This window comes from Hesperophylax consimilis, chromosome 30 (assembly GCF_061612785.1).
Source record: "Hesperophylax consimilis isolate HC1 chromosome 30, BYU_Hcon_1.0, whole genome shotgun sequence".
NCBI classification, from domain to species: domain Eukaryota; kingdom Metazoa; phylum Arthropoda; class Insecta; order Trichoptera; family Limnephilidae; genus Hesperophylax; species Hesperophylax consimilis.
In genome coordinates, this window is record NC_142865.1 from 8,843,872 (window position 1) to 8,859,253 (window position 15,382).

The following is a 15,382-nucleotide window of genomic DNA, read 5'->3' on the forward strand; positions in this document are numbered from 1 at the left end:
GTCTGTCGAGGTGTTGTATACGAGCTGACACTCTAAAATTGAACCACCCTAATAAACAAATAATTAATACTGCAACTGCTGCTACGATTACAACGATTATAACGATTATAATTGTTGCCGTTGTGCCGGTGAGTTCGGCTTACGATTATTCCACTTGATCGAGCTTCCCGGATTAAATTGAGGCTACTAAACAATTGACCACTGGGTGGTTTTCATATTAGCTTCAGTAGGGTGGTACTGCAAACGCTTTGATAGTTAATAACGTATGTTAATACTTAATGAAGTGTATTATAGTTGAACCCTTCCGAAAATTCAACCGTGCTCTTCATAACTTTAATAGTGTTTGCCGAAACTCTAAAATCGGCATTATTTAAACTACTACATTTAAAGAGAGCATCATGGAAATGATATCACCCGTTTCCATAAATCCGTCATTCTATTCAAATATTGCACTTTTTTCCTTTTTGTTATACCGTAATTGTTGATTCACACACATAAATTCTCTAGATGTTCCGTTGAACTACTTATGATCGAGTCTAAATGCTATTGACTTGCCTACCAATGGACAATGGACAATATCTAGTACAGGGTTTTCCAATAAGAGGTGTTATTTTATTTTAGAGGTGTTGTTGATGATCAGCCGCCTTCTGTTCTTGTGTTAACTGAACTTTATAAGCCTTAAGACACAAATCTTATGCAAAATACGGTGTAATGACGTTTGTGGAATGCCTAATTCCAAAGAACGATGAGGAATGGACAAACCTGGGTTTTCTTCAACACTTTCGGCTACAGTAGCAATATTCTCGGCTGTTCTTGAGAGACGTGCGCGGGTTTTATTCTTCACATCATCACTAAGTTGTCCCAACAGCTCGAATTTTTCCACCAATTTCTGTATTGCGGTCCGACAAGGTGCTTCACGACGACCCAAAAATGTTCGAGTTTTACGAACCGTCTCTGCCAAATTTTCACGATGTGAATTTTAATAATTTCAATGCGTTGTTGAAGCGTGTATCCTTACATTTTTATCAATGGCGTAGTTTCTACTTGTCAAATGTCAAAAAATGACAGCTTCAAAAGTAACATCTACGAAAAAGCGGACTATTCAAAATAACACCTCTTATTGGAAAACCCTATTTATCATCAAAAAGGCAGCCTTCTGACACCCATAATATAATTATACATAATTGTCTGCTGAATTGTAATTGCCACCCCTTGGAAAATGTAGATTGTATCATGTATCTAGGTGTAAAGATTGATAATTTTTTTAAGATGGAGTGACCATATCGATATGTTAACAAAGAATATCAGAAGACTTAAATTTATTTTCAAAGAACTTCTACTATTGTACAAAGAGATATTTAAAACTGTCTATTTTGCCTTAGTCCAATCTCGACTTTCTTATAACATAGTATGCTGGGGATCATGTCTAAAGTCCAATGTTGAACCACTAAATATTACTCAAAAATTGATCCTTAAAGTGATGTACAAACAAAAATTCTGTTATCCATCCAACCTACTTTATAAGGAATTTAATGTTCTGTGTATAAAACAGCTATATATCACTCAAATATTTTGTCGATTTTTTATCAATATTAAATTTGCTGAAAGAACACAACAAACGCGGACAACTAGAATTGGCTCTACATTGAACTTTATGGCGGTACATACTAAAACTTCTTTTGTTCAATGAAACTATTTATATCAGGGACCACTTATGTTTATTATTTTTTTCCAAATCCTATTAAGTCTACCAATTCCTTAGTTAAATTTAAAAAGTTAATTAAAATTTTTGTATGTCAGATATCCTTTCTTATATAATAAGATTTTATACAAGCCCATTTGCTAAAAACTGAATGTCACCCTAGTTGTCTTTATTATCTACTTTGCTTCTTGTTTTGAATAATGATTAATGATTGGTTATGGTTCAAATATTGTTACAATATACTGTCAAATTACCCATCTGGTAACACATCTAATACATATTTTTTTCATTAATTTTGAAATATTTTGTGTTTGTAAGTAGAATTACTTACAACCTCGATACAGGCTTAGTCGTAGTGAGGTTGATTTATATGTGAAAAAACGTGTTTTATGAATATTGAGATGCAATAAATAAAAACAAAATATCAGCAGGAACATAACACGGTTTAATTGTTGGTAGATGAATCACCTAAATGCGTTAAAGATCGACGATTAATTTCATTCATTCACTTCATTCATTTAAAATATTTATATCCAGCTAACCTATTTTGCACCCGTGTTCTAAAATTAATTATAAAAACACCCTAGTATTAGAGAACTTCCTTCTTTTTCTGGCGCTAGTAAAATTAAAATGTTAATGTTAGTTATAAGTTACTACATTTGCGAATATATATGTCATTAAGATAGTAGTTATAGGCATTAGTCGTAAGTCACCAGATATAAGTCTTAGATGTAAGTCACTAGTTTTATGTCAGTAGTTATTGTATTATTTATTTAAGGTTAAACGCAACGCTCGTTGTATTCTACGTGTTCACAGATGGCGTTAATTAATTAATTTTGTTTAAATACGCTTTTGCAAGGTATTGCTTTACAATATTAAGAGAAATCATTTGTTTGCGTCCGTATATACGCAATATGAATATGAATCAATAGTTTTGTTCGTTTAAAGACTTAATTCTTTCGAGAAAGGCACACAAATACAATATTTTACCGATGATTCAATTCAATATTGTATTTGTATGCCTTTCTCGATAGAATTGAGTTTTTATATGGACAAAACTATTTATTCATATTCATATTGCGTATATGAGGGCGCAAACAAATAATTTGTCTTAATACTGTAAAGCAATACCTTGCAAAAGCGTATTTAAACAAAATTAATTAATTAACGCCATCTGTGAACACGTAGAATACAACGAGCGTTGCGTTTAACCTTAAGAAATATATTTGTACAGCGCCCTTGAGGTGATTTTTCACGAAAACGGAGCTATATAAATTAGCCAAATATTATTATTATTATAAACTGTTCAATGCGTTCACATATGGTTTCATTTCTATATACCAGCACTCTCACACCTACAAACACATACACACACATAAAAAAACACAACTATATCGCTTGGTAACATAGAATAGGGAAGAACGCAAGAAATACCTTGCGGACGTATTTATGTCTAATCGAAGCTTAAATTTCCAATACAAAACTGTGTTTAGGAAATTCAAATGAATTGGAGATCTACGATGTCCGATATTGGGCTAAAAGGAACATTTGTTTTCATTTAAATTCGCATGGAAGGCATTTTTAGCATTCTTCTTTATTCTATGTCCGGTGATTATTCAATGAATTTTTATCAACTTTGAGTTGGACACGGGCATAAGTAAAATGTTGTTTAGTAGTGTTGAAAATTAATTGTCGTATTATCTCGATTTGCTTCTGTTATCTATGACAGAAGACGACGCATCGAATCAACTTAATTAAACCCCCGCTTGACTTATATGAGGGTGTGTTATTGATGGTTTCTCTAAAAACCAATGCAGGGGAAACATGAAAGTGTCACTGTGTTAAATGTGACCCTATTAGTTAGTTCTGGAGTGACCACATCAAAAGAGCGACAGGCGATAGGGGCAGTTAGATTAGTACTAATCCGGTTAAAAACAGGATGGTAGTAATTACGAATTAATTATCAGGTTTCCTGGTAAACTTTTAGTATTTTTTTTGTATTTCTAGGGAACTAACTATGTAACAATTTAGTGGGAATTAGTTATGTAAAAATTTCTTGTATATTTTGGAAAATAACTATGTAACAATTTCTTATATATATAAATATATATTGGGAATTAACTATGTAACAATTTCTTGTATTTCTTGATAATTAACGATGGAATAATCTCTTGTTTTTCTTGGGTATTAACTATGTAACAATTTCTTGTATTTCTTGGTAATTCACGATGGAATAATCTCTTGTTTTTCTTGGGTATTAACTTTGTAACAATTTCTTGTATTTCTTCGGAATTAACCATGTAACGATTTCTTGTATTTATTGGGAATTAACTATGTAACAATTTCTTGTATTTCTTGGTAATTAACCGTGTAACAATGTCTTGTATTTCTTGGGAATTAACCATGTAACAATGTCTTGTATTTCTTGGGAATTAACTATGTAACAATTTCTTGTTTTTCTTGGGTATTAACCATGTAACAATGTCTTGTATTTCTTGGGAATTAACTATGTAACAATTTCTTGTTTTTCTTGGGTATTAACCATGTAACAATTTCTTGTATTTCTTGGGAATTAACCGTGTAACAATGTCTTGTATTTCTTGGGAATTAACTATGTAACAATTTATAGACTTTTTTGATTTATTGAATTTTATTTTCCAATGTAAATTTGTTACTTAAATTTTGTTTATTTTGCTACCGGTTTTGACACAACCGTGTCAATAACTAGCAATCTTAAAAACAAGTTTATGCTAGTTAATGACACGGTTGTGTCGAAACTGGTAACAAAGTAAACGAAAATTAAGTAACAAATGTACATTGGAAAATAAAACTCAATACAACAACTTACAAACATCCAAGAATACCGTAAAATTATAGGTAGACATTACATATTTTCAAACAAAATTTGTTTCGTGTTTTCTGTAGCGTGTTTCTTTTTTTTACTTTTGTCAGCCAAAGAACATCTGCCGAACATTTGTCCTTGCGATATTTTTTGATTGCCAATTTTTTATCAGCCGTAATAATAATTGTTATTATACGTCTGGCTTTGTATCGCTACGTCTTTTGAGTAACCAGATGTCATTTATTTGGAAATAACCAAAATGTACTGACTAACAGAATACTAGAAAATTATACATTATAAAATCTTGTTTTTTCTTTATATAAAAGACAAACATTCCCGGGTTACAAAAACAAAAATTCTAAATATGAAAATCTCCTACTTCCATAATTATACGCGTATATACGGATTCCTATTATTTTAATTTTTTTAAGTACCTACATTTTATTTAGTTGTAAAATTTAATATTTTATATCTAGTGTAGTTCTATTCAAAAGCTACTATAAAAATATTCTTTTGCCTACGTACTAATATTTGGACTTCACAACATAGAGACATAACCCACAGCAAACATTGGCTTCCTTAACATTTAAAGGTACAGGATTTTCCAATAAGAGGTGGTATTTTGAATAGCCCGCTATTTCGGTAGATGTTACTTTTGAAGCTGTCATTTTTTGACATTTGACAAGTAGAAACTACGCCATTAATAAAAATGGAACGATACACGCTTCAACAACGCAATGGAATTATCAAAATTCGCTTTAGTGAATTAAATGCAAATCATCTTGAGTGATGAGACCCATTTCCACCTCGGTGGCTTCGTCAACAAGCAAAATTGTCGCGTCTGGGGCGCTCGGAAAACCCAAGAGTTATTGTTGAAAAGCCTCTGTATCCTCAACGTGTGACTGTTTGGTGCGGTTTATGATCCGGCGGAGTCATTGGACCTTAGTTTTTAAAAAATGAGGCTGGAGCAACAGTTACTGTGAATGGATTGCGCTATCGAGAGATGATTCATGATTTTTTATGACCGGAATTGGATGGTATTGATCTGGACAACGTTTACTTTCAACAAGACGGCGCTACGTGCCACACAAGCAACGAAACCATTGATCTTTTACGATTTAATATCACAATAACAACCCTTATTGGAAAATCCTGTAGTTCATTGAACCTTTAAATATTGTTTTCTGTTGCCGATAAATTTGTCTTAGAGAAGCCTAAAATCGTTACAGCTTCTCGTAGGATAGCCGTGGACTGTACGAGTACTATTAATACTAACACTTTTTAACATATAATCTGGTAACATTTTGTTTTTAACTTGTATATAAATACTACGGTATTATAAACTAAACGCTGCCACACACTTAGAATATTGAGTTGGCGTTGCATTGTTTTTATGCTAGTATGTGTGCAAAAGCACTTTAGTCACTTCTTGGCTTGGATATGTGGAACAGATGTTATGATAAAGGAGTGTCAGGAGAATATAATATATTATAAAGCGGCTGTGGATAGCAGAATATGTTTGGGACGCCTTAGGAAAACTTGATATAGACATTATACATTTGAGGAAAACTTGATAAAGACATTGTACATTTGAGGACAACTTTAAAAGACATTATACATTTGAGGAAAACTTGATAAAGACATTATACATTTGAGGAAAACTTAAAAAGACATTATACATTTGAAGAAAACTTGATTAAGAAATTGTACATTTGAGGAAAACTTGATAAAGACATATTATACATTTGAGGAAAACTTGATAAAGACATTATACATTTTAGGAAAACTTGATGTAGCACAAAATTTGTCACGTGAGAACGGGTCGTTTCTACGACTTGTTCTTAAGTTCAACAGCCGGGCCGTGGAATGATTTGCCGACCTATGTATTTTCTCCCTTCTAAAATATGGGTTTCTTCAAGACCGGGGTTTACGTATTCCTATCCACAAAAAGACACACCTTTACAGTATCCCCAAAGATGACATGGATATTGAGTGAAATAATTTTCCTCAGGGCCTCCTGTGTGGAGTTAATGTTAAAAAATATATTTAATCGTCTCAAAAAAATCATTTTTCAAAAAAAAACTCCCGATTTTGAAAAATATTTAAAAGCTCCTAAGTTCATGATAGAAATGAGGTTGAGAACTGAAAATAGTATCGTTGACCTCAAAATTACGTACAGACAGAAAAAAAAAAAAAAAAAAAAATTGAACAAATTTCAGGACGCCAGAACTCACAGTTCAATTTATTTATTTATTGCTTAGAATGATCAAATTAGTGCTTTAAATAAAATAATTACGTAAGGGAGCAAAATTATACCTCAAAAAAGACGCGGGGGCAGGAATTGAACCCGAAACGTCAATAAACAGTCAAGCAGTGTTGCCCACTGCTCTAATTCAATTAAATTACTTTTAATTTTAAAAAAATCTTCCCACATCCTCAAAAAGATTCCAGGTAAAAACGCGATCGCTTTGCCCTTTGTCCCGAAGGACCGTAAAAGGTAGCGTAGGTAAAATAACATAAAAAGAGCTAAAAAGATAAGTATGTTGTATAAAAGAGGCTACCTGACAGGTGTTCTGAATGCAACTGAATGCACCTGCTTTAAAAATGGGTTTAAAAATATACTGGGACACAATGCAACGGTCCATATTATAATTTAATTTCTATCATTGGGGAACGCGATGACCATTCGAACAAAAATGTGAATTTGAGATAGTAAATATCAGAAAAGCACGTGGTTGTTATTTAAAGTTTCTATGACAATATTTTAAAATCTCGTACTACCACCACGGTAAGCGGAAAATGTTGTTTGTGTCGTGATGGAGGACTTAGCCAGCCGAGGAATTGTGCTCGTGACGCTTGAGTGGAAACCAGACACGATGCCAACTCAGTCACAGACATATTTATACGTGTACGGAAACTCAGTAAAAGCAGGAAAGCTGGTGAATCTATGTCACTTAGAGAACCCAAAAATACTTATTTTTTCAAATTGAGCATTTCGATGTTTGTTTGGGAATGTAGTGGGGAAGGGAAGGTAGTGGGGAAGGGGAGGTAGTGGGGAAGGGAAGGTAGTGAGGAAGGGAAGGTAGTAGGGAAGGGAAGGTGGTGGGGAAGGGAAGGATATGGGGAGAGGAAGGTTTGGAAATATATCTTATTACAGATCTGGTCAACCAACTGCGGTTTACAAATTATTTCAAAGAATTCATATTTAAATTGGGTACATATTTGGTTTTCATCCCGACTCGAGTGAGATCGACCTTACCGACAAAACCGAGGTACGTATGACGTCACGCGTACCCTGTCAGATTTCGATCGTTTTGGCCCAACAAGGCTGAGGTAATTTCAAGCAATGTTAAAATAAATAAAGATTAAAACAATGTTTTGTGAATATATCTGAAAAGCTAAATACTAAGTTTATGAAAAACAAACGAAAAGCATATATTTGAATAAAGGAGAGCGTCTGTGGCGGGCAGCGTTTGTTTGATTTTTATACAAATCTACAGTTTTATCTTAGATTGGTGACAATTTGCACACTTGACCTTCAAAACGAGAGGAAAGTCACTGTCTATATGAAATTTCTAAAAACGCTGGGAAAATATCGGTCAACTAAGGGACTCAAGTATCATATATTACTTTTGTAAGCGAGTATGATTAAAAAAATAATATTTTCATATCAAAAGAAAATTAATATTTCCCCGTAGATAATAAATCAACGGTAAAGAGTCATTTCAACCGCAATGGTGAAAACTTTCGACCGATTGTCAGCGTTTTTTGTTTTATTGAAATACAAAAAAAAGAAGTAAAAACAGACAAAAAGCTGAAATCCCTACGTATAATCCTATTCAAAGCGGCCCGCTGTGCAAATACTCGTGTGACGTTCGCTTGGAATGCGACAAGCTAGTTATTAATTCGTATGAATTTTGGGCGAATTTTAATCCAATATTTTTAATATTGAGAGGGTTGATATAAATTTGAAAAAAAAACTGTTATTTCTTGCAGCTTCTGCAGAACTGGAATTTGCACGAAAGTAAACGCCGATAGGCATGACTCCCAGATGTGCACGGGGCTTGTACTACGGAGCACTATTGATTGAAATACCAGTAGGAAAGCCACATCAATCCCACCTCATGCAATAAAACATCATTGAACTAGATCGAATCAAAATGACGTAAAAAAAATTCAAGATAGAAAAACAAATTCGGATGAAGAAATTAAATTTATTTTGCAACAAAACTCCACAAATTCCTTCCCCCAGATGTATGACTAATAGAAAAGTTTAATGAATAAAAATCTGGTTGAAAGGGGTCAGTGAAAAAAACAAAAAAAAAACAAATAGAAGATAAATAAAACAACTTTATTATTTTTTAATGATTATCTAATGTATATAAGACAAGGTTTTTTATGCATAGCACAAAGGATAACAAATTATTATAAACAATAATTAATCGCCTGAAATGTCCGTACAAATTGAAAACATCTCCCGAGTAAAAATAAATGCCGCCAACAGGAATTGAACCCGCACCTTCTGATGGTGCGAGTTCAATTGTCAGGTACTCTGGACTACTGAGCTACGTCGGCTTATTTCCAACACGCCAAATAATTAAATATGTACTAGTACTTCAATCCACAATTACTGCTTATTATTATTTTTACTTTGGAGATATTTTCAATTTGTACTGATATTAGTCCAGTCAAGATGTACATCCGTGCTTGCAAAAGGTCCAGTCATTCTGAATTTTTTATATGTTGTTAGGACCTAAACCAGTATTAAAAAAAAAAATTTGCAACTTCGAAAGTGCTGTGCGAGCGGCGGTGGACCTAAAAAACCAGGAAATTTTCGGATTTTTTTCAGTTTTTGCTCAATATCTCAGTAAAGGAAGGGTCTGACCGGTGTAGTTTGTACACATACTTTTAAAGAAGACTAAATTTGCTATAATTTGAGACCAAAGCAGGCTATATAAAGCCATTGGTTTTCAAGATACAGTTCTTCAAAAATAGGCAATTTTTTCCAAAAAGTGAAATTTTTTCGAAATGGCCACTTATTTTGTAAAATAATTTCTAAAATACGCATCTCACGTCAAATATTGTATGAAATAAAGTTGTTGTAAATTTAATAAGCTTTTATTTGAGACTAAATTGATATCTGTAGACTAAACGGTTCTCTCAAAAATGGCAGATAACCAAAAACAGTCATAAGTGGGTTTTGGGTGAAATGCAAATAAACTGTTCTCGCGTCTTTTTATGGTTTTATTGTGCTGTGAAGTAAATCCATTAATCATCGTGGGTTTATCCTAGGGTTATAATATAATTACAACTTTTTCAAATTTCAAGTACCCATTAGTACCTATACCCATGGGTACCCATATGAATGGGCACGCATATTCACGAGCTGTTCGAGCCCACATTTTGGCAAACCTCACACTGGCCAGCATTGTTTTTTATGAGGTTGACATAACTCCATAGGAGCGAGACGAGACTGAAAAATTGCTGCGAGACACTGAAAGGTCTCTCACTATATCAGCAGAAGAAATTGATACCTACCAAATACTAAAGGCAAAATTTAAAAGTGCCTTGGAGAAAATTAAAGCGAATGGTCCAACATCACAGTTGTGGGTCCAATACTTTCGTATGACCACTTTGATAAAACTATTCATCCAGGCAGAGCGTGCTGGTGATTGGAACCTTCATTTGTACACTTTCCACAAGATGCTCCCTTTTTTCCACGCAGCTGGACATTTTTTGTATGCTAAGAGCGCGCACCTCTATCTTCAGGATATGATGGCTCTATAAGATCGGATGGATAAAAGTGAATACGACATGTTCACAAAAGGATCCTTCATCATTCGCCGGTCTGACAAGTTTTGGTCTGGGTTGTGGTCAGACCTAACAATTGAGCAGAAGCTGATGCGATCCATGAAAACCTACGGTGGGTTGACCCAAGGAAGAGGAATCTCCGGAAGTGTTCTGGCAAGGTGGACAACAGGAATGGTGTTTATGTTGAACATTTGTGAAGAACTGGAAAGTTTTTGCAGCTTATCATGTCATACTGGAGAGCAGCATGTGGACATGAGACCTTCTCGAATCATCCGAGATAATAGTGATGTGGAAAAACTAAAAAACTGGTTTGCTCTCCACCCTCCATTTCCCAAAACTGACAGTTTAATTTCTATCAGTAGTGGTTTACTGGCAGGTCCTGAAATTAATTTCCACACAGCCCAGAGAGTTGGAACGGAAGGAGTAATGAAAATTGTGGGGAAAATGTACGACAAGGTAGTAATAAAACGGAAAAATAAAGTTACCACGCTGGCATCGATCACCTCAACCGTTAAACTGCCGGACAAAAACAAAAGAGTGGCTGTGGATCCGCTCATAATTTTTCAGCGAGTGTGTATTGCAAAGAAATCTGAACAGGATTTACAGGATGACTTCAAGTATGAGTTGGCCCCGTTCCCGATGTCTCTGTTCAATGAACAAGGGATGCGCAAGGGCACAAAATCTACTCTGTACTCTGCCTTCACTCCTCTTTCCAGCCACACGCCGATAGGTGCCAGCACTCACGTCATTTTGGATGTTGGCTACCTCTTGCACAAGGTCGTGTGGCAGCGGAAGAGCACGGTTCGAGCACTTTTGGCGCGTTATACCACCTACGTCCGAAACCACTTTGGGAAGAACGTCTCCATCGTTTTTGACGGCTACCCCGAAGATGCTACCAAAAGAAAACACCAAAACAGCGGAATGACTCCGGCGCTACGCAGCTCATTCCAGCTACGAATTGACTTTCGATGAATCCACAGTAATTCAAATTGCTCAAGAGCATGTATTGGGCAATGAAAACAATAAGAGACGCCTTATAACTCTTCTCTGTGACGCCTTTCAGAAGGAGGGAGTAGAAATGGCTGTTGCCGAAGAAGATGCTGATCGAGAGATCGTCATGATGTCGTTATCAAAAAGAGCAGATGCCGATCGGGTCGTCATAGTGGGAGAAGGTTTCTCAATGGTTTAGGCGCTGAAGAGACAAACGTCTATCTTCAGAAGAGCACGAAGGGTGAAGCTGGTTGCTGTCACTACTCTACGACCTCCTACAACAACCAGGACTCCCGACAATTACCAGGAACGGTACTATTTACCCACGCGTTTGCCGGGTGCTCTACCACCTCAGCACCGTTTGGCCAAGGAAAGACCAAAATCAGAACACCTCTGAGCAAGAGTGAACCACTTGCTGAGCAAGTGGAGGTCTTCCTTCGGCCAGACTCTACCCCACAAGCCGTGAGTGAAGCAGGCATCAAGTGCTTCGTGGCTCTATATGGGGGTGACATCGCGAGGGATACTTTGTATTTCCTGAGGTATAAGACGTTTGTCACTTCAACAAACATAAACCTCGCCCGTTTGCCACCGACGGAAGATGCTGCAGGCCACCATGCAGCAAGGTGCTACCTCCAAGTGCAGAAGTGGCGGGGAGTCAACTTGAATCCCACTGAATGGGGGTGGAAGCTGTCTTCTCAAGGACTCACCCCCATCCCCACCACGATGGATCCCGCACCTCCTGCTCTTTTGCGAAAAATTTCGTGTAAATGCAAGGAGCTGCTCGTGTAGAAAGGCTGGGCTCCATTGCTCAGTCCTCTGTCAGTCATGCGGTGGCAAATTTTGCATTAACGTCCCGGATGTGGAGCTGAAATGCTCGGACGATGAAGATGACCCGACTACAGACTGGGCGCCTCTCCCAGCTAAGATAAAAGAAAGACATGATTTGGCAACCAAGACACAATACCTACATGATTTATATTAGTTTTATTTTTTGTGTACATGTAATTTGTCCTCATAGTAGGTACCATGATGTTTGTACAAGCATTTTGGTATGTAGGAATATAAAACAATGTTTGAAGATGACGTAATTCCCGATAGATGTAATATCTTTTCTTTTTTTCATCAAAAATCTGTTAACTGTTTGATAAATAAAACCATAAAAAGACGTGAGAACAGTTTATTTGCATTTCACCCAAAATCCACTTATGACTGTTTTTGGTTATCTGCCATTTTTGAGAGAACCGTTAAGTCTACAGATATTAATTTAGTTTCAAATGAAAGCTAATTAAATTTACAACAACTTTATTTCCTATAATATTTGGCGTAGGATGCGTATTTTAGAAATTATTTTACAAAATAAGTGACCATTTCGAAAAAATTTCACTTTTTGGAAAAAATTGCCTATTTTTGAAGAACTGTATCTTGAAAACTAATGGCTGTGTATTGCTTAATTTGGTTTCAAATTATAGAAAATTTAGTCTACTTTAAAAGTATGTAGAACATTTATACCAGTCAGACCCTTCCTTTACTGAGATATTGAGCAAAAACTGAAAAAAATCCGAAAATTTCCTGGTTTTTTAGGTCCACCGCCGGTCGCACAGCACTTTCGAAGTTGCAAAAATTTTTTTTTAATACTGGTTTAGGTCCTAACAACATATAAAAAATTCAGAATGACTGGACCTTTTGCAAGCACAACCCCCTTTTCATGTTTAACTTGACTGGACTATATTTCAGGCGATTAATTATTGCTTATAATTTGTTAAAATAACTTTAGTCCTCCTCCAGTACAGGACATACTGGTGAGGACAAAAAATACCATTACATTCATTAAATTCACCATAATCATTTGCATGTACAATGTTTTATATAGTTAAAGCAAAATAAAAATATTTTTTAAAAGATAAAGACATTTATTTTCACATGTATGTTTAATGTTGGACTCGGATGACCAACTATCGGAAATGGAGCTGACCATCGTTAAGGCGAAGCTTAATACTAAATCACTATTTTGATTAATCTTTATAACGAATTGGGATACATTATGAATACCAAAAAAATGCTTTAGATAAATTGAAGGTTTTCCTATTGTTTTGTTTAAGTAGAATACAAATAAAATAATAAATTACTCAATAAAAAATATAAATGCAAACTACTAAAAAATTTATTTTTTCAATAGAAATGTATGAACGCGTAAAGGAAACAACTTTTAAAAAATGAATTATCATAGCTAAGATTATCTGCGACAGTTTCACTTGATTAACTTTTTTGCTTTTTTATAAAATTATTTACAAAATAAATAAAAACCAGTTTTGTGCTTGAAATCGAATGCTTCTAAACTACGTTTGTCAAGCGATTTTAATGCCTATTACCTACAATATAAGGTATAACATGAATATACACATTTTTGGCTTATAGCTTCCTCTTAAACATGACGAGAATTTGATACAACCTAACCTTACCTAATTCGTTTTTGACTGAGTCCCTGTTATTTTGTATTCTGAATATTTACAGAAACTAGAGGATTATTTTAGTTCCCAGAGTTGCTAGAGCATTTCTGACATAAGATACGTCGTGAAGAGCACTCGTTAATGCAGACATGTTTGTATAAACAGTATTTCATGCGAAGAATGGGAAACTTCCAACTTTAACCCTTCGGTAAGGGAGGGAGAAAAAACTTTCACTGAGAATTTCCTGATCTATGTTTGTACGTACTGAGTGACACAAAAATAAATCTCCAAATAGTATAAAATAAAGCTTTCCGCGTCTGCCTATTTGTGCACTTAGTTCTTCTTAACTACAAAACGGATTTTGATAGGATGTTCACCACCATTTAGAGAATTTCTTCCGGAATGTTACATATATGACACACGCATATTATATTTATAGAAAGTAGAGAAAGGCGATGTTTTATAATTAAGGCGTAAAATATATTTTAGGGTACTACAAGTCAGCTAATGCAACATGTAATAATTTATATAAAATTGTAAAATTGTTTGTTTCCCCAATACACTAAAATAAAGATTTAAAATAAGGAATTTCAGTAATTACCTTCTACTTACATATTACACAAATGTCGATTTAACAAATAAAATAATTTTCAATGTTTGCGTTTTTAAAACACGCCAAAACGATCGAAATCTGACAAGGTACGCGTGACGTCATACGCACCTCGGTTTTGTCGGTTAAAAGTAGGTAAGGTCGATCCCACTCAAGTCGGTATGAAAACAAAAAACTCAATTTAAATATGAATTCTTTGAAATAATTTTTAAACCGCAGTACTGAACTGTATGCGAGAATACCCAATGCAACTTGGCACAAAATTATCCCAATTCTTAATGCACGCGATATATTATGATAAAAAATTAAATCTAATTATATTAAACAATTTAAAATGAGTAAGCTAGTCATGGGCCACTCTGTTCAATCTCCAAAAATTATTCAGTCGAATTTTTTGCGGGCGACAAAAATAAACTCTTTTCCGCCCAAAAAACTTGAGTTTTTTTTTCTTCTTTTTTCTTTTTCAATTCGCAGAAGTAAGTTTGGGCGTAACGTCGCCGACATCTTCATAATTACAAAATTATTACAATATTTCTCTGGCGTTATCCCATTGAGTACCAAATAATAATATATTCATATCTGGAGTGAAGAGATCGCAATCAATCATATTTTATAATACCAAAATAATAATATTTTCGCTAAAGATACATCACATGTATATAATTTTAAAGCTAATGGCCAAAAGTTGAAATAAAATAATGATGTAAAAAAAAATTGAGTAGGTACCATTGAGGTATACAGAGTCTATATTCCTTGGAAAATCAGTGTAAAAATATTGTTTCTGTGCGGGAAGTAGGAAGGAGGTGTGGCGGCTGTCAATGTCGCCCGAATCCTTGCTACCGCGAACGAATATTTATCCAAATAAGCGAAGCTAGCAGTCCACAATGTATGGGTGTATGTTAAAACCATGTATGATCATTTGAGAAATGTGGAGAACCGCAAAAAAAGCAAGGCTGATGTGAAATGAATAATATTAGGTG